This window comes from Falco peregrinus, chromosome 4 (assembly GCF_023634155.1).
Source record: "Falco peregrinus isolate bFalPer1 chromosome 4, bFalPer1.pri, whole genome shotgun sequence".
In the NCBI taxonomy this organism is placed as follows: Eukaryota; Metazoa; Chordata; class Aves; order Falconiformes; family Falconidae; genus Falco; species Falco peregrinus.
In genome coordinates this window covers 37855843-37877847 of record NC_073724.1, presented here as the reverse complement: position 1 = coordinate 37877847, position 22005 = coordinate 37855843, and positions in this window count along the sequence as shown.

Genomic DNA, 22005 nt, shown 5'->3' with positions numbered 1-22005 from the left:
TAACAGGATAAATATTACCATGTTCTTATTATGTGGAAAATTAGTAGGATGGCATCAATCTGGTCTGAACTCATACCTAAACAACATTTTTAATAAGAGTAAGAATTTTTGCAATCCTTGATTAGAATTTGCCAGTTACCACAGGAAGTCACTACAGTGGTTTGGAAAGCGTTCCTCCCCTCACCATCACTCTTCTGCTGACCCTCAACTTGTTAGACGAATTCTGTTCAGGACAAATTACAGTACCCAGCTATATTTTAATCACAGTACATTTTAACAGATGTTTTTAGTGCCCTATCTTTTAGTTTAAGATACATAAGATTAAAAAAAAAAAAAAAAAAGGAACTGCATTTATCTTTTTTTCTACTCCAGTTCTTAAAAGCTGTGCAAATTCAATCTTAATTCTATTTATTTATTTACTTTCACAGTATACATGGAGCATTTAATTCCTGATCATAATTGCAGGGAAGAAGTGATGTTTTAATGGTACCTGAATAGATTGAATCCATTTAGTTTTGAATTTTATCCTGGAATAAAGCTGCATTGCACAATTTCCATTTTCTCTACAATTAAATGGGGAAGTGAAATTAGGACCTCAGATGTTTAGAAAATTCAGCTTGGGATTCACTCCAAACTTTATATTTTCAATGTATTTTAAAGTTAGTTTCCATCAATTTTTGAGTATGAAAATTTTGTGGTTATAGGTACAGCTTTAGTTTAATTTACCACTCCACATACTTAGCTGCCTTCCCCTTTCTTTTTACCCAGTCCACCAAGGGAACACTTGAGTATATATCATGACAATTCATTAGTGGTATATGATACTAAATACTATGATTTTGTTGAAAAACAAATATAACTGTAGAAGAGCCATAATCTATTAAGGTGTGACATCTATCTAAATGTAAAAGTTAGATTCAAAGGCTCCTAAGAAAATATTCTGGGGGGAAATGAGCTTGGTTTTACAATGAGTAACATAAAGGATATGACAGACACTTAAAAGCAAAGCTAAAACACAGAATTTCCAATGACACATGGGAGCATGATGATATGACAGGGGAAAAAAGGGGGCAAAACATGATTTAAGAACTTCTATTCATAGCTGAAACACTTCATACTATCTAGATGATAAAGGAGACCCCAAAGGAAATGTAAGAAAGAAATATGTTCTGGTAAACCTTACACTTACTGTCCTGTGTAGAGGAAAACACATCTCAGAAAAACTAGTCTTTACAGTCATATGAGAACTTGTAACCAAGATTGACACAAAGAAGAAATTGTTGACTGTTATGACTGACAGAAAGCTATTACTTCTAATTTACATTTGTCTCTGTACACATCTTTCTTCCTCTTTGTATATTAATTCATCAGACAAGATTACTAGCATGAGGACAAGAAAAATTAAAATTGCCATTTCAATGAATTCAGAAACCACATCTTGTCCAATACTAAAGAGATTTTAAAAACATTACAGTCCCAAGTCAGAGTGAATTTCAAATAGTTTTGGATGAGAAATTCCTGCAGACCTATGATAAAGTTGTCATCTCAGTCTTCAGGTGTACAAGGGTTAGATGAAGCTATTCTTCACTCATGAGATTTGCTCAAGATCATTAACCAAATTAAGCTTTCAAGTTCCATCCTCCATCACTGTTTCATAGAAAACCTGTATATGAGGTGTGTGGTTTCTCTGATCAAGGACAAATTTCTGTAAGATTTTTCCCTTTTAACAAGCTACATTCAATTAATGAAAAAACCCTATCTGTTCATTCTGGATTTCAACATATTCTACTTAAATACATTTTTTTTACATCTTTCTGAATATAGATATAGAAAAGAAATACAGTTGCAAATTTTGCTTCAGGTAGAAAGAAACTTTAGGTGGCAGACATGAAAACATAAAATGAAGAAATAGAAATATGATCACTTTCAGGATAGCAAGGCACTGACAACACATATAGTACACCTCAGTTTGCCAAATTAGTGAGAAAACTCTCAAATTAACATATTTAAAGACAGACTTTATTTTTGCTACTCATAACGTATATTTAAATGTGACATAGACTTCAATTAACACAACCTCAGGTTCAGTTTAAATACTTTGAGGCAGTTGTCACAAAGAAGCATTAGTTGTGCTGTCTGGGTTAATCTCACAATTTAAGTAAGAGGCATCAAGAATCTTTTGTAGAGTACATGCTTTAACAGTTATAAATGTGGGTCCATCGATTGTATTTGTTGCTTTAGTAAGCTAGCTCATGTGAGTTGGTGTGCTCTTCTGCCTGAAACTTAAAACCTGAACACAAGCTCCTTGTCTGGAATGTTTGTAAATATGTTTGATACTGAGAGGACAGAATATTGCTTTACCACAGGAACTAGTGATTCTTTCTGGCTCCAGAGAACAGTCTCAGACTGCCAGAACGAGTGAGGTCATCTGGTCCAGATGATCGCCATTTCCAGACTGATCTGGAGATCATCTGGTCCAACCTCCCTGCTCAAAGCAGGGTTAATGATAGCAGGTTACCAGGTTTGGGTCCTGTTGGGTTTTGAGTATCTCCAAGGACTGTATCTCCACAGCCTCTTTGGGCAACTTCTTTATGTTTGATCATCAGTTAAAAAGCTTTTTCTTCTGTTTAAATGGAATGTCCCATACTTCAATTTGTGCCCATTGTTTCTTGTCCTTTCACTGGGTACCACGGAGAAGAGTCTGGATCTGCCTGTACACCTCCTATCAGGTATTCTTACATATTGACAAGATCACCCCTGAGTGTTCCCTTCTCCAGTCTGAATACTTCCAGTTCTCCCAACCTCCTCTCACATTGAAAGATCCTGCAGTCTCTTTGTGGTCCTTAGCAAGACTCATTACATTTTGTAATGTACATGTCTCTCTTGTACTGGGGAGACTGTCACTAGATCCAGTACTTAGGTGTATCTCACCAGGGCTGAACAGAGAGGAATAATCGCCTCTAACTGTTGCTGTTCATGCTCTGCCAAATACAGCCTATGGTGATGTTGGCTTTCTTTGCTGCAAGTGTGCACTACTGATTGATGCTCAACTTGGTGTCCACCAGGATTTTCAAGACATTTTTTGCAAATCTGTTTTGAGACTGTAGAACCCTGTGTACTGATAAGTGGGAATAGTCTTACCCAGGTCCAAGACTTGGTATTTCCCATCACTGAACTTTCTGAGATTTCTGTTGACCCATTTTTTCCAGACTGTCAAGGGGCCTTTCAATGGCAGCACACTCAAATGATCTATCAAACACTCCGCCCAATTTTATGTTGTCTGTAGATCTGCTGAGGGTGCACTTTACCCTATCATAGAATCATTTAGGTTGGAAAAGATCTTTAAGATCATTGAGTCCAACCACTAACCTAGCACTGCCAGGTCCACAACTAAACCATGTCCCTAAGAATCACACTTACCTGTCTTGTAAATACCTACAGGGATGGTGACTCAACCACCACTCTGGGCAGCCTGTTCCAGTGCTTTACAAACCTTTCAGCAAAGAAAGTTTTCCTAACATCCAACCTAAACCTCCACTAGCACAACTTGAGGCCATTTCCTCTTCTCCTGTCACTTGTTGCTTGGGAGCAGAGACTGACACCCACCTTGCTACAGCCTCCTTACAGGTAATTGTAGAGAGCGAGGAGGTGTCCCCTGAGCCTCCTTTTCTCCAGGCTAAACAGCCCCAGTTCCCTCAGCTGCTCCTCATAAGACTTGTTCTCTAGACCCTTCACCAATTTTGTTGATCTTCTCTGGACATGCTCCAGCACTGCAGTGTCTTTTTTGTAGTGGGGGTTCCAAACTGAACACAGCATTTGAGGTGCGGCCTAACCAGTGTGGAATACAGGGGGACGATCCCTTTCCTTGTCCTATCTGACCACACTGTTTCTGGTACAAGCCATGGTGCTATTGGTCATCTTGGTCACCTGGGCACACTGCCAGCTCATGTTCAGCTGGCTGTTGACCAACACCCCCAGGTCCTTTTCTGCTGGGCAGCTTTCTAGCCACTCTTCCCCAACTTTTAATGTTGCATGGGGTTGTTGTGACACAAGTGCGGGACCCGGCACTGAGCCTTGTTGAACCTCAGAGAACTGGCCTCAGCCCACCACTCCAGCCTGTCCAGACCCCTCTGCAGAGCCTTCCTGCCTTCAAGCATATCAACACTGTTCTCCAACTTGATGTCATCTGCAAACTTACTGAGGCCATGCTCGATCCCTTCATCTAGATTGTTGGTAAAGATATTAAATAGAACTGGTCCCAATACTGAGCCCTGGGGAACATCACTTGTGCCCAGCTGCCAGTTGGGTTTAACTCTACCCACTGCCACTCTTTGGGCTTGGCTATCCAGCCCAGCTAGTTTTAACCCAGCATAGAGTACACTTGTCCAAGCCGTGAGCAGCCGGTTTGCCCAGCAGAATGCTGTGGGAAATGGTGGCAAAGGCTTTATTAAAGTCTAGGTAGGCAACAATCACAGTCTCATCCACTAAGTGGCTTACCTTGTCACAGGATGTCAGGTTCATCAGGCAGGACCTGGCTTTCATTAAACCCCTGCTGGCTGTCCCTGATCACATGGTCTCAGTGCAGGTCACTAAGACGTTAAACAGTATTTGCCCCAGTGCTAACCCCTGGTGCATGCTGATGGTGACTGGCTTCCAGCAGAGCTTTGTGCTGCTGATCATCCCTTTGAGCTTGGCAGTTCAGCCCCATTTCATTCCACCTCACTGTCCTTTTACCTATCCTTTACTTTACCAGTGTGTCTGTGGATTTTATGAGAGATGGTGTTGAAAGCCTTGCTAAAGATAAACTGTTCTTCCCTTGTCTACCAAGCTAGTCATCTCATTGTAGAAGGCCATTAGGTTGGGCAGGAATTCCCTTTTGTAAATTCATGATGATAACTCGTAATCGTTTTCTTGTCATTAATCTGTTTAGAAATGCTTTCCAAGATTAATTGCTCCATCACCTTGCCATGCACCAAGGTGAGGCTGACCAGCCTGTAGTTCCCTGAGTACTCCTTCTTACCTCTTTTTAAGATAGAAATGACATTTGCTTTCTTCCTGTCCTCAGGAACCTCCCACCATCACCATGACCTTTCCAAGATTATCTATAGTGGCCTCACAATGGGATGGCTCATCTCACTCAGCAGTTGTGAGTGCATCTCATCTCATCAGGTCTTTGTGTTTGTTCCATCAGGACTTGGGCTTATCCTGTCTGTTTAAATGTCCCCTAAGACAATCCTTATCTACTTAGGGCAAGTCTCTCTTCCACTAGACTTCACTGCTGGTCTCAGGGGCCTGGGATTGCCCAGTGTCAGTCTTACCAGGAAAGACTGAGGCAAAGAAGGCATTGAGTACCTTAGGCCCATACATGTCCTTTATCACCAGGTCCCTGCCCTGTTCATTCAGCAGCAGACCCACTTTAACCTTGATTTACTTCTACTGCTGATGTACTTGTAGAAGCCTGTGAATACTGTAAAGGCAGTTACTTATGCTAGAGACTGCACCGTTAGGGCTCATTTATCAAGAGCATTTTTTCTTGTGAGATCCTCAAGGTCATTTCTCTTACAGCCCTTTTGCCTGCACCGACCTTGGCCCTGGCAGGCCCTAGAAGTGAGGCAGTTTCAAAGGGAAAAATCAGTAAGGAAAAACACATTTTACTCTCATTTGGGTCTGGTTTATGGCCTTGGCAGAAATTCTTTTAAAGGTTTTTTTTCTAGGCACTAGCTATGTTTTCTTTGAGAGCTGGTTCAGAGCTGTGGTGCTGCTTAAAAATTAATTCCTTGACTATTGTAATTTACCTAGACCAACCTCAGTTTCCAGAGTGGTTTTGGTATGTTGAAATTTGGTTCCTTTTGGAGGAAAATAAACAAAAAGTATTTTCAAAAGTGCTCCAGAGCTTAGTGGGGAAATTAAGATCCAAACCACAGAGTGGGCTATGCCATGACTAAACGTGTTGCTGCCTTTTCCTTTCAGAAAGCTCTGTATCATAAGTAGTGAAGTGCTCTCCTAGGAAGACAAAATTCAGTCTGAAACAAACTCCCAGAGCCCCATGTAAAGGGATATGTGAGACACCTCAGCACAGCCTGCTTCTATCTGCCAATCCACACATTTGCACCAAACTGCTTGCTAAATTCAGCCTAGCTGTTGTGGAAATTATAAATAAATCACAGTGATATAAAGAAGCCAATGAGTTAGGTTGGAGCTTATTAGAGCAGATGCAGAATATGTGCTCTGTTTCTCTGCTCTGTTCAGGAATAACAAATAATGAAGAAACTTTAGAAAAGCTAAGGGAGATTTACCACTTTGCTAGCCTTTGATTGCTCTTTTGCTGAAGTTTTTAGAAACAAATTGATAAAAGCCACCCAACTTATTTAATTTTTTTTCCAGCCAGAGTAAAGGAATATTTTATTCAAAGTATGTATCTTTATTTGATTTCTGTAAAATGAGGAAAGTTATAATTAGTATAAAAGATCATACAACTGGTGATACTGGCTGAAAATCAAAACTTTATAGGCTTTCTAGCTTGCATTTTTTTCCCCCAAGATGTACAGCATTGAGGCTTTGTACACTATTGTTTGTATAGTACAGGTGGAATTAAGTGATACATCAACTTGTGGCCAAAATCCAATAAAGAATAGAGTTTTATGCACTTAAATTATTCACAAATCTGAACATTGATTTATATTCAGCTGGAGACGCAGGGAGATTGAGGGGAATGCCAGTGGAGCTATGAGTCAAGGAAATCCATCCCCTATGACATTAGAAACATTTTTCTTCCTCTGTGCTCATTCCCCCATCTATAAAAAGGCTATGAAACACTAATCTTTGGAAAAAATATGATTAATTTTATTTCCATAAATTGAAAATATACTATATAATTTTAACATATAATTCCACACATTTGATATTCTGCGTGGATTTTCAATAATCTAAATAGTAATGTATGCATGTAACATGTACAGAGTAAATATATTTTATATTGGCAATAATATTATTACTATGTATAGTCCAAATGAATGCAATGAAGGACTATTTTTGGAAAAAAAGAAAAAAGATAAGTTATAATAAAAACAGGTTATAATGTACTACATACAAAAAAAAAGAAAGATAGAAATACAGATTATTACAGAGTTGCCTAGATAGGAAGATCCTGCAATCAGTCAGACAGTAGACAGTCAGGAATGGTTCCTCAACTCGTACTCAATAGTTAATTTCTCTATTATTAACAATCATACCATCTCCCTCTGCATCCCATACTATCACCCTTTCTTCATAGAATTCTGTCCAAAACCTTCATTGCTTTAGAAAAATAAAAACTGTAATTTTAAAAAACTGCCAGTTCAATCTTTTCATGCAGGATAATAAGATTCCTACCATAGTTAATAGTTCTTGAGGCATTGTGTACTATTTTTATGTGTGCTCCAAAATAATGGTATTAAAAAGTGGCTCTTTATTTCTCTATTTACTATCATTTTAATTTTCTGTTGTTTTCCTCTGGTGTACCCCACTTCCAATTTCAAGCAAAAATGGATGTAAACTTCTGTCTCATTTACTTTCTAAGCCATGGCAGCTAGACTGTGGAGAATATTTGCGGGATGCACCACTATATCTTTGTCCTATTACTGCATGCTTCACATTGGTCCCGTGCTATTGTCTTACTGCAAGATACTGAGTTACACAGACTTTTGGTCTCATCCAATATAGTTGTTTCTAAGTTTACTAATGCTTATTTTTCTTTTACTCTACCTTTTTTGTTCATATTATTATGGCTTATATTGCACAAGGCAGAAAAGAGATGTGAATTTTTGCCAATGTTTTTGTCAATATATCAACTTATTTCGTTTCAGGGTGGGGTGGGTGGGGTGGGCAGGGAAGCATTGTAATCACCATCCCTGGAGGTAATTAAAAGACGTGTAGATGTTGTGCTTAGGGATATGGTTTAGTGGTGGATTTGGCAGTGCTAGGTTAGCAGTTGGACTTGATGAATTTAAAGGTCTTTTCCAACCTAAATGATTCCATGGTTTTATGATTTGATTCCCTATGCAAAAACACTACTCCCAGTAGCTCAGGACAGAATACCGGTTATCATCGATAATCAAATCATTCTTCATTTGTTCCCTTCTTGAATCCTAATAAGATGAACACTTTCAATATCACTGTGGCTGTCTTACACCATTCCCACCCTACCATTTTTCAAACCTACCCTCCTCTCACTTGTACTTTGACTGTGGCACTATCTTAGGATCTGTGTGGCCTTTGCAGAGTGACTGCATTTTCTGTACTGATCTACCCCTCTCCCTTAATTAAAGCACATTTGAAAACTCATTTTGTCAATGACACTTAAGGAAATCAGCTGACTTTATTGCCTATGTATTGATTTTATTAAAAATAAAAATGGAAGATAGGGTAAAATGTTGTAGGGAAAACTTTAAGAACATTAAAAATGAGCATGGAAATTGATGGGGGGGAAATGGGGAAGCTACAAGAAACACCTTAATCTACAGAAATCCATGAGGAACAGACTTGCAATTAATGCACTACACATGATAATACCTGCATCAATGTTTGTTGCTGATTAAGACCAAAGATGCAGGTAGTATCTTTGTGTAACAGGACAGGATAAGTATCCTATACAGATACGTATCCTATACAGGACAGGTATAGTTATGGTCCTGTCTTCTTTTAAGCATACCAGTAATTACAAGGTAGGAGGTAAAAGTGCCATAAATTTGCATTTTTGCCTTGCAGTCACTGTAGATAGCTGAATAAAAAAAGACTCATTACAAAACAGAGTATAGGTTTGGAAAATTAATCTCTTTTATTTTGCTTCTCCAGATATAGGTGGAATACATGAACTTCCTGCCTTCTCCCTCTGACTCCCAATTCCATGGATTGTCTTTTTTTACTCCTTTAACTTTGCTCAAGTTCTGGCTTACTTTAGTTTTGAGTGCACTTTTGCAGGTGAATAAATACAGAGAAATGTGGTTTTGTGGAAAATAATTTTGTTTTAATATCTTTAGTGTTTCTGTTTCAACAGGCTCCTGTTCCTAAGAGCAAAGATGCTAGTCTTCACATTCTTCACTGATTTTCACATCAGATCTAACTGATGGTTAGATAAGTCTGACTGTACCTTAAAAAGGATACATTCTGACTGTAACTCTCATAACAGTTCCCCTTCTGCCTTAGTTTTATATTCTAAAATGTCATTGCAAAGTGCTTCTGCACTGTTAAAGAGCTGTTGTGCTCTATTACACAAGTGGCTGTGTTTCAGTGACTGGCTAAGTGATATATATCCATATGTGTTTATAAGCATGTGTATGTATCTACTCATATGTATACAAATATGGATTGTGTATCAGAAAAGGTGTTTCTTGTTTTGTGTAAAAATGCAGGAAGGTTTTAATTGGTTTTTCTGTAAAATTTTAGCAAATTCTGGACAAAAAAAACTTGCAAAGAAATGACAGTCACATTCGTAATTTTCACTTATAGTGGCACTAGATATATGTTTAATATCTTTCCTCCCCAAGCTAGTCCAGCATTCCCAGGGAGGGCTGAAAGATGAGAGTAGTGTGCAGAGCTGCAGAGAAATGCTGTGGGGGTGGATAAATCTGCATGACCCTGGACATGTTCCAACTACCGCTCTGTAATGTGCTCCAGCAGCTGCTGGCAAAGCTATCGGTTGCTCCTTGAAAGTCACCTATCATAATCCTGATTCCACAGTACCACTTCATGTAGCCAGTCGCTGAAGCAGCTTGTGTACTGGACATTCAGACTGGCTATAACCAGTCCAAGTTGCCTATTTCTGCTGATTGCATGGCAACAAAAGCAGATGTAATCCAGAGCCAGGAAGCAGACAACTTGAAAACAGAATGCAAAGTTCAGAGCATGAAGGATAAAAGCTAAGTAGGGTACTTTTTAATAAACAAACAGAAAAAAAAGGAAAAAAACCATCACAAACCATGATAACAACGCAACAAACCATAAACAGAAAAACACAGAAAGGCATAAATAGTAAAAATAAAGAAGGCTGCAGTTTTCTCAACAATGGAGATACAGAAGATCTGTAGGACAGCTAACATTTTTAAGAGCCTCAAATGATGTAATAATATAGCCAGATTCCTTTTTTGACCCTTCTTATAGGGCACTGTTCATTAATTCAAATTACATTTCCCAAAGTAAGTAAAATCCCCTGGTCTGCTGCCAGTTTGTCTCACATGAATGTGCGCTGTCAGCTGAGCACTCTCTCTCAGACTTTCTTTTCCTAATATTACTCGTCAATTTGTCCCTCTCCAGCTTCTCATGAAATGAGATTAACTGCTCCCTAAAAAGCACGAAGACACCCTGTTACAGGTCATCAATGTGGCAACCCAGCAACATGATTAACTTTGAGATCTATGAGAATAGATTCATAGAATGGTTTGAGTTGGAAGAAACCTTAAAGATCATCCAGTTCCACCCCCAGTGCCATGGGCAGGAACACCTTCCACTAGACCAAGCTGCTCAAAGCCCCATCCAGCCTGGCCTTGAGCACTGCCAGGGATGGGGCATCCACAGCTGCTCTGGGCAGCCTGTGCCAGTGTCTCACCACCCTCACTGTAAAGATTTTCTTCCTAATATCTAATCCAAATTTACCCTTTTCAGTTTAAAACTGTTACCTCTTGCCCTATCACTACACTCCCTAACAGAGTCCCTCCCCATTTTTCCTGTAGGCCCCCTTTAGTACTGGAGAGCCAATACAAGGTCTTGCTGTAGCCTTCTCTTCTCCAGGCTGAACAACCCCACCTCTCTCAGCCTGTCTTCATAGCAGAAGTGCTCCAGCCCTCTGATTGTCTTCATGGCCCTCCTCTGGACTCTCTTGAACAGGTCCATGTCCTTCTGATGTTGGGGGTCCCAGAGCTGAACACAGTACTCCAGGTGGAGTCTCATGAGAGTGGAGTAGAGGGCATGAATCCCCTCCCTCGACCCTGGCCACACTTCTTTTGACACAACCCAGGATAAGCTTGGCTTTTATGGGCTGCAAGTGCACATTGCTGGGTCACATTGAGCTTCTCATCAACCAACACCCCCAAGTCCTTCTCCTTTTTGCTCTCAATCCATTCTCCACCCAGACTGTATCGATACTGGGGTTTGCCCTGGCCCAGATGTAGGACTTTGTACTTGGCTTTGCTGAATGTCATAAGGTTCTCACAGGCCCACCTCTCAAGCCTGTCAGGGTCCCTCTGGATGGCATCCCTTCCATCCAGCATGTTGACTACACCACAGAGCTTTGTGGCAAATTTGCTGAGAGTGTACTCAATGCCACTGTCCATTTTCACTAACAAATAAGTTGAACAGCAGCGGTCCCAGTATGGACCCCTGAGGAAAGTAACTTGTCACCGGTCTTCACTTGAACATTGAGCTGTTAACCACAATTCTTTGAGTGTGAACATCCAGCCAATTCCTTATCCACAGAGTGGTCCACCTGTCAAATCCATGTCTCACCAGTTTAGAGAGAAGGATGTCATGTGGGACAGTGTCAAAAAAATTGGGTTTTTTTGACAATGTCAGAAACTTGTTAATAACCACATAGTGACCAAAAAAGCTACCTGGTGGGGCTTGTTCTATATACCACATTTGGGTCTTTTCCACCCCGCTTTCAGTAATTTTAAATGTTTTTACTTAGAAGAAGAACAAGAGAAAGGCATTTCATCCTAACTGGCATTTTAAAACATCTAGGAATATGTCTATACAAAATTACTTCAAGAAATAAAAATAAATACTGGGTATCTTTTAAATATTGTTTTTCTGAGAGGTTTTTGGGGTGTATGTTTTTTGGTTTTGGGTTTTTTTTGTTTTTATTTTTTTTAACTGTCCAACACTGTCTGTATTGTCAGTAAATAGGGGAAGGAAGATAGACAGGGTTGCCAAGCTACTAACTGGAAGAAACTCGAGACTCCTGAAGGGAGGAGGGAGATGACCTTGAAGTTCAGCTGTTGCTTGTGGTGAGAGGAGTTTTAACAGGGAGGAGGTTCTTATGTTATAACAGAATATTTGTCTGCCTCTCAAGGTTTATTTCTTGAAAAGTAATGTGTTTAGATAATTTACTTATTTCTTTTTCTGATAATCCATTTAAAAAAATGGTGAAACTAACAAGACATCACATTAAAAAAAGTAGACAAAAAAAGCTGAAAAGATGGATAATTTCATATATTTGTATACCAGTTTGCAAGTTTTTTCTTTCTGAGAAAGATCGTATTGGCATTTCTGAATATGCGAAGGATTGTAGGATTTGAGCTTATTATATAACATAAAAGAAATTGTAAATATTACAAAAATAACTGAATTTTATGCTTTGATGTATGAACTGCTCTACTAAGCTGTCCTTTTATTTCTCTTTTTTTTTCTCACTGTAATTAGCCAAGGAATTCACATCTCCTTCTTCAGTATTGTTATCAACCTTCTGTGATCTCTGGACAAAGAATATGTTAGAGAAACATGTGGTGAGAAATATCTTGATCATACCTTGGCAGAAGTAGTTATGCCATAGTAAGTGGAAAAAATATGTAGAACTATAAGCTTAAGGTTTTGGAAGCAGAAAACAAAAAAAAAATCCAGTTCTCTGCTTTTGTCACAATGCCCAGGATAGCAGAGGAGATATATCTTTAAGTTCCACAGAAATACAGTCTATGTCCAGGCAGTGCAGAATTATAAAAGATGTTTCAAAGTGGTTGTACTTATTTTATGTGGCAACAGGGATCCTGCAACAGCTGGACATCATTTTTTAGCCAAAGCTATTTCAGGCAACATTTTATGTTTAAGAACTGTTAAGTAAGCTAAACTGGTTTTGTTTCAAACTGGTACAAAGTTCTCTTGGAAGATCTAGGGTCTGCTCTGCTATAATGAGAAAACCTTGCAGATGAAATAGCTTTAAATGGACTTTAAATTATCTCTTCTAACAGCAAAATATGTTTGTTTGGGTTTTTATTTTATATTATACCTGTATAATACTTAATATATTAAAGACAAAAAAAATTACCCAAAAGATAGAAAATATGCAACTGCAGATTAAGGTTTTTCTTTCTATTTGTTGAGGCCTGATTAATATCAACTTTGTTTGACAGCCATACTGTAGTTCTTGTACACTGTGATGCCTTTTGGAAACACAAGGAGGTCCACAAACTCATTAGTCATGTTTGTCCAAGATGCTCACATTACAAAGAACATTTTTTATCTCCTCGCTTTTCCTAGTTATCTTAGCCAAGTCTAGCACTATATCATGTCATCTTGCCGACTATACCTTTTAAGTGCCTGTTTTCATACTGTCCTTAATAATGCTTTCAAAAAGAAATTATTTTCAAGCCTTGCTCTGGAAATTTTCCTTTTGAAGTTTTGAATGACTTTCAGCTGGTCTCTTAGCTAACACACTTCACATCCAAGCATAAGGAATCTTCCAGGTAAAGATGCTTATAGGAAATACAGATGAAAATTTTGTCCGTACTATATTTGAACTGATGAAGGGTTCCCAGAGACTTCTTGTTTTGTCAGAATACAGATTACCAATATCTAAATCTAGATATTTATTCCCTGTACCTTTTGGCTAGAAGCACATTGACATAGGTGATGCTTTTAGCATACTACAGACCTTAAGCTGATACCTATAATGTTTGCTCAGTGATGGATGGATGAATTAAATGGTGATTTCATGTTAGTATGTTGGTTTTATTGCTGTGATTATGCTATTTGGGAGTATTTTTTATTTCTCTCATTTTTAGGTTGTCATTTTATACACAGTGTTTCGTGCTTCAGCTCAAGGAGTTAAGATTTCTTTAGTGGTTTTCATTAGTGCTGCATCCTGCAGTTTTCATCCACAGGGATTTGACTGAATCATGCTTTAAACTATCACTTGCTAGTCAAACAGCAGTGCAAAACATGGGGCAATCAGATGAATGTAATAATCTGGATTACATTTAATTCTTGAATATTCTGCAATACTAAATGCTCGCAGAAGTTCTTTCTGGTCACCTTCCCCATAAACATACACTTTGGGAGGTTTTGCTTCAGTGAGCACCATTTTTTCTTCCCCTGTCAGAAAGTCAGGCTTGGTGAGTATTGCTGGCAAAATACCAACTCCTAAGCCAACTACTGTCCAGTAAACTCACATTTAAAATAATTTAAATTACTTTTTCTTGGTAAGTTATACTTCATAAAGGGAAGGAAAGGGACTTTGTCTCTTTGGACAGAAAGGGCCAAACAGTGAATGAAGGCTGGCAAGAAACCCAGAAGACGGTTTCTTTGCAGTCATGCCCTTTGCCGTTATTGGTCTAAGAAAGGCCAAGTTTGATAAGATTTTGTCTTACCTCTATTCCTAGGGAAAAGACACATTCCTAGTCTAGCCCTGCTTTTATAAGCGGACCACCTATTACTCAGCAAGTAGCAAATGATTCACTCCTCTACACTGAACCTAGGTTTACAAGCCCTACGTGCTCACCTTGAATGGCTCTGTCTAAACTTTTCCACACAAGAGTAGAAGGCAGAGATTCTCTTTCAGTAACTCTCTCTGCATAGTGACAGCTCCCCAAATGGTGGCCTCTTTCCCATGCACCACCCCAGCCTCACTATTATTCAGTTTCAATTGCTGTTTCAGCATTCTGTTCAGCTTGCTTTCAGACATTATTCAGTTCAGTTGAGCTCAGAATTTGTCCTTGATTCACAGCTCAAATAGTCAGGTAGTCATACAGATATCCTTAGATAAGTGATCTATTGAGCTACTTTATGATAAGATAGACAGACATCAATGGATATAAAGATAGAGAAGAAGATAGATATGGATATTTATAGATATGCACCATCTTCCCTTGTGCAATTCTATAAATGGTTAAGAGATGTAAGAGATAATTAAATATACCATAATGTGATGCCTGATATTCCAGCAAAATATTTCAGCCAGGAACCATCCTCCTAGAACTCTTATTCAAACAGAAAACAACAAACTACTTTAAACATACTGTCAGGAGAGTTTCCTCTGATATTTTAAGATGATTCCACGTTATGGTAGTCAAGGCACTTCCATTAACGGAGCTAACAAATATTTATGTATTTAATATATTTTGGGATGTCTATTCCAGTTACAGTGTGAAAGGCTTGATCTGCTGTCTGACAGCTGCTAAAAGTGTGTTACAAAATCAAGCCTTGAGCCTTGATGGGACTTTGTGCACCATCCCACATTCAATATCTGACCCCTCTTCACTTGGGGTGCAATTTTAGTTCTGTCCCTCAGGTCTGGTTTGGTTAGTTGCCTGAAGTTACAGCTCAGGAAGGCAGTGGAGAAGTGACATCTTTAAAACACCATGCTGCCAGACAGCTTGTGGTTGGAACTGAGAAGAGAACAGTTATAAAAAAGAGGTCTCATCTTTTCCATAGAGTGCATGAAAGTGATGTTTGACAGCGTAGAATAATGGGGCAAGGGTGGGTTGGCAGAACAAGTTGAGTTTTTTTAAGGGGAAGCTGCAGCACTCATTATTCACTTAGGAATAAACTATTGCAAATACACCAGGAAAAAAAGGCAGTTTTTCTTCAGTTCTTTGCCTGTATAAAGCAGGCCAAACGCAAACACACTACAGTGAATAGAATCTGCACTCTTCAGTTAAAACATTGAATGCTCTTCGCTGTTCTACTTTAACAAGTTTTATCCATTGTTAGTGAATAGCTTCCAATTCATTGCTAGCTTCTCTCTGTTGATTTGAAGAGTAATTCTTCATAGTTACATTGTATAAGAAGAACATGTCCCACTGCTTTTAGGGACAGGATAAAACAATCTGAACAGCAGGAGAGGCGATAGTTCAATTAGCAACACTGGCAACTTCTTTGGAATGGCAACATTGCTAGAGCCCAAGAGCTTGCTGGCACTGAGATGTCTCTTGTGAGGAGGAAGCATAGATTCCTTGGTACAGTTTTGTAGAATAGCATGACAGACAACAAAATGGGTATCCAAGCTGGGAAACTAAAAACACAGTACAAAGCCTTTCTACACTATGGGACTGTGCTGAAAGTTTTTTCTTAACAAGAACAGCAAGAGTTTGCTAGGCAATCATTTGCTGTTTTCAGTACATTCATTAAAGAAAGTCTTTTTGTCAACTTTTCAGATTTATTTTTTTAACCTGTGTTCCTGTAAATTTGCTTTTTTTTTTTTTTTTTTTTTTTTAAGGGTAGCCAAGTTTCTTGGTTTCTTGTATCTCTGTTGTCATTCTCCTTACTGAATGAATAAATGAAATGTGTTTCAGGAGCATCTTCTCAATAATACATCTCCATCAGAGTTTTTACTTTGAAAGTAAATAAATTTTCAAAATGTCTTTTAATGAAGAAATATGGTTATGAATGCTGGTCTCATGAAATAGAACTTATATGTAGTAATCTGCATAAATACTCCCAAAATGTATCTCTTCTGTAATTAATATGTTGACATTTTAGGAGGAAGGAAATATTGCCTTTCTATAAAGCCACAGTCAGTGAAAACAAATAGAATTTAAGTTCTATTCTGGGTTCCTATTCGAGATTCCCATTATGATGTCTCTTTGTGCTTCAGTTTTTTTAAGCACTGAGTTATTAAGTAATTTTAAAATTATTTGTGGTTGGAAGGTAAATTTAATCACTTTTTTTTTTTTTTTTTTTTTTTTTTTAAGTTGTCCACACAATGTAACCATCAGTGACAAAGAAACCATTGAGGTGCAGGAGCATGTCCAGAGAAGGGCAACGGAGATGGTGAAGGGTCTGGAGCACAAGTCTTGTGAGGAGCAGTTGAGGGAACAGGAGTTATTTAGTCCAGAGAGGAAAGGAAACTCAGGGGAGACCTTACTGTTCTCTACAACCACCTGTAAGGAAGTTGTAGCAAGGTGGATGTCAGTCTCTTCTCCCATGTAATAAGTGATAGGAAAAGAGGAAATGGCCTCAAGTAGTGCCAGGGGAGGTTTAGATTGGATATTAAGAAAAGATTTTTCACTGAAGGGTTTGTCAAGTACTGGAACAGGCTGCCCAGAGAGCTGGTGGAATCACCATCCCTGGAGGTGTTTAAATAACACACTTAGGAACATAGTTAAGTGGTGGACTTGGCAGATCTAGGTTAGTGGTTGGACTTGATGATCTTAAAGGTCTTTTTCCAGCCTAAATGATTCTATATGATCCTGTATGTCATCTCTTTAAGGGATGAAATTGTGTGAAAATGAAGTTCCTCCAGATGCTCTAAAAGCTCCTGAATTCTGTGGTCAGGTCTGAAAAAAAGGTCTAAAATCTGGACTATACCAGCATGCTTTGAAACAGGAGTTTCGTCTGCAAAGATCCTGCAGGTTATAGCATTTCCTTCCGTAGGAAGGGGCATATTGGTAGGGAACACGAATGCACAAAGTTGTTGCTTTGGAACAGGAAGTAGTTTTAATCGCTCTTAAGGTGAAACCTTTAAAAAATTTAATAAAACATTTTTACAAATGCCAATTAGTTGTCTTTGCTGTTTTCACCTTTCAGAAATAGATTTAATTCTGCCAACTAAGTTACCAAATAATTGTAGATCATAACTTTATTTGTTAGAATATTCTCTAAGACAATGAAAGCATATTTGAGAAAAAACAGAGTGGGCTTTTTTTATTAAGGCTTTTCCAAATGGGATATGAGCTAGGCAGAAAATGAAGGTTTAGAGATAACATTTATAGTAGAAATTAATTTTTATAAATAAAAGTGTATTTGTTTCTGAAAATAACTTTTAGACAATATTTGACTCTACCTTATTGTAAGCTGGAACACAGAATACAGTATAAAGTATGGAATTGTAGTATGATTAATTCTTTCCATACAGGATAGCATTTAACTTACAAAATTTTACAATTCAAAGCTGTTGGAATAAGACATCTACGCTTAGCAGCAGTTACCACAAAAACAAATTTCAGCTATGTTAATTTCCAGAAGAATTTTCAAAAATTACTGATGCATTTCAGATGTTGTAATTGCAGAGCACTGTTGATCCTTCTGGCAATCACTACTGTACTGCTTTTGATGTGGACTTTCAGGCAGTTATGAGGTTAAAAAACAATCTCGAAGGAAATGAGAATTCCTTTGGCCTATAGGACATTTTGTTCATTCCTTCTAATTATGGGGCTGCAGTACATGGAGTTTTTGAGATGATCAATACTTTGAAAACTCTGTGCTGTTTTATCATCTGTGCTGAGTCTCATGAAAAATTAACACTTTTTACCAGCACCTGAACCAAATCAATAGTTAAGGTAATGAATTCTTGCTATTTGACAGATCATTTTATTACACAGGTAAAATTTGGGGACTACATGGCTCATAAGATCTTATTCTTGGTGAACTGAGAATTGCAGGTAATTAAATATTTATAGTGCTTGCATTGAAGGGATTCAGATTATTCTCTTGCTTTAGGACAGATGGAGTTGAGATATTTAGAGTAACCCTTTGTGACTTAATACACTGTGACACGGCACAGCTATCCCAAACAGATCCTATCTGTAACATAAAAAAGTTATATTTTACAGATACATATTTACAAAGAAATCAATACTCCACCCTTTAAAAGACTGTGCTTTGGAGAAATAATAAAAAAAAAAATTCTGTGGCTAAAGCTTGGGCCTTAGAAGCAAAAGTGTTGGGTTTGAGTCCTGTTTATAGCCTCGATGTTTCATTTCCTCCTCTAGATAATGATACCAAGGTTTCTTGTCACACAATTCAGTAATAGACTAGAGTTTTACTCAGCACTTAGAACTGTGACGCTTTAATTTGTGTTAGGTCTTACAGGCATTATTAAAATAACAGTTTTAACTATTGTTCTTACTCTTGAAAGAGATCAAGTAGTTTGGTATGTATGTATCACTTACAAAGAGTTATTTTGAAAGTAAGGTTGAGTATGGGATAATTTGCTTCACGTTGACCTTCACTCCTTGTCTAGATGATTGCCTCATCTCCTGGGGGATTAATAAACTGCCATCTATGCTCATGTGGTCCCCGTGTTCCCAAGTGCATGCTTCAGCAAGTTTGGTCAGACACACTCTTTGAGTCCTGCTGAAAGTGTAATGCAGGTATTCCCATGGTGGTGAGGAATTCTACATACATGCAGAACATAGCTGGGTACCTACATCGCGTTGCCTTCTCATATATATTGTCTACAATCCGTTTGTTGCAGTGATTGTATCACTAAGATGATCAAAGGGACCCAAAACAAAACAGTTTTCAAAGTTAACTGAAATACTTTCATTTTGAAACATGGATGGTTACCTCAATATAGAAAACTGATGTTTGGCCACTTACTTGAATGCTCGTTCTACAGCTGCCTACAGTAGGAACTTGGTGGGGTTTATTTTGTTGTCTTCCTTTCATTTTATTTAGTCTTTTATAGCAGGGAAAATGATGCAGTGACACCGCCTTTGTACAAAACTACAAATTTGTATGTCATCTGAAGAAATTATCTTGACCGTGATAATAAAAATAAGTATTTAAAAGTGGAGATAGAGGAGATAGAGAACTTTTTGTGTCAAACATTAGTGAAAGGAAAACAAACGCAAGAAATGGCAAATAAAATGTTAAAGCTGGGGTTTTAATCACCAGTGAGACCTGTGAGTTGACTTAAAAGTGCAAATGCAAGCACCGAGGCAGTAGTTTCTTAATTCTAAAAGAGATTTTAAGGTAAAGGCAAGAGGGAATTACATTAACAAGCTCATTCCCTTCAAACATATGAACAGAAGATGTTCTAGTCAGGTGCACATACCATGCATATCTAAGAGTCTGTAGTCACTTCCAATGTTTCTAATAACTTCAAAATACATTATCTAGCTTCCACTTAATTATTTTGTTGTTTAGGCAAAGAAAACCACTTTCACTGACAAAGAAGAGTCACTTCCACCATGCAAGGATATTGCAATTTGGTTTTAATGTATATATCCCCCTCAAGTTTAATTTCTCTTCAAAAAAACAAGATTCCTAGTCAGTCAGGGAAGCGTGGGAATGTGCTTCAGCAGACTTGGGATCAACTCTAAGTACTGTCAGGGGCTTGCTAAATGCCTTTAGGGAAATCACCTTGCAGTCATCTCCTTATGTATGAAGTGCTTTCAGAGCTGCTGCTGAGTTCTGTGTGATGCAAGTAGCATTATATTAACATACACTCTATTCCAATCAGGATGACAAAATTAAGTTTTGAAGATATTTTCTAAGTCTGTTTTATGCTTTAAGAGACAGTTTTAATACTGGCAGAGCAAAAGAATAAGACTATCCCAGCAAAACAACTGACCATAATGTCACTATACATTAACAAATATACCCCTTAATTACTTTAAGATTAGTATAATGAGAAGGCCGCACAGATGTTCTAATGCTTTATTTATTTTACAGGTTTTGCATTTTGAAAATACCCAAAAAAATATTAATGGTGATCAATTGAAAATTAACTAACTGCTAATGACCACAAAGGTGGATAATTAGGTCCTTCAAAAAAAAAATTGAGAAGCTGATTTCTTGCTTAATTCTTTTATAAACTATGGAATATATTTGGATATATATGGGATATATATGAATATAACTGATAAGGGCAGAAAAGACTATATAATAAACAGGAGTAAAATGTAAGAAAGGTCATAATTTTAGCATGTGGTAAACTGCAATCTAGATTTATCAATTTACAGAACATCACAATGAGACTGAAAATGAGAAGATAGTGCTGTATTTTTACCTGTTTTTTTTTTATAGGCAAACATTATTAATTCTCATGGATGTTTCATTTATTTTTCACTGTCATGTATTTTCTTCTTGAAATTTCCATTTCCTCTAATCATTAAAAAGATGTTTGTGTTTCAGTTCCATAAAGCAGTCTGTACACACCTGTTTCTACCTAAGTCAATGTATTAACTGTATCTTTCCCTCACACTGTATTTAGTTATGTACTATACAGCTACACCTTATCATGGTGATCCTATAGTATATGTATTAGATGAATCTGTCAGGGAAGCTCGTTCAGGGACAATCATAAGCAAAAATTAGAACCCTTAAAATACCTGTATTAATTTTACTACGTCTAAACACTGAATTTGTACATCTCTTCTGTGGCAAACATCATAGGTAGAGTGATAATCCTGTGAATAATGTATGAGAAAAATGAAAAGCAAAATGAACTGTATAATTTCCTCTGATACACTGTATCTAATATTTGTGTGAACATGCAGTCTACATGTGAAAACCTTCTGATTCTTACTGTATATCTGCATAATTGTACCTCTGTAAGGGCACCATAATTCTGCATAAATCAGTGGTGATTTAGGTAGTATTTGGGTTTAGGAAGGCACTGAAAATAACAGACACTACAGTGATCCCTAATGCTACTATAATACTTATCAAAGAGTTACACTAGGAAATCAAACAAATGTTGCCCTGTTTTAGACTATGGTATAACTGTATGGAAAAGGTGGCAACCAAGCCAAGCGGATGTGCAACAAAATGTTCTATCACTGAATTTTTGCAAGCAGTTGCACTTAATTGCGATGTAAACATGGTACATGCTTTTTTTACCTCCCTTCTTTTGCCACCAACTTCCCCTCTCGTCCCATGTATTTGCATTACAGTATACGTCACAGCGCTAATGAGGAATGTCTTCCACAATGCGCATCTTTATGATGTGCTGCACAAACACAGTTTTCAGGCAAAGATTTTCAAAAAGAGACATGTGAGTCACCATGCCTCAATTTACATCCAAAATCACGGCTAATCTTGGGAAAATAGCTACTAATACAGCTAGTGAAAAATCTTGGTTATATCAAGCCATAGACTTGACTCTAATCCATCTGGAAATGCTTGCTCTCTATTTACAATCATCCAGGAGTCGTTATTCTCTTCAACCCCTCATTCTTCTACCACCTCCTTTTTCTGGCAGCATTCCAACAGTTAAAAAATACTACAGATTTATTTAAATCCCATTTTCCAAAATGCAATGCAGTAATAGGAGTTTAATGAGGAACTTCATTATGTGTTCAACAGAGAGCTTTC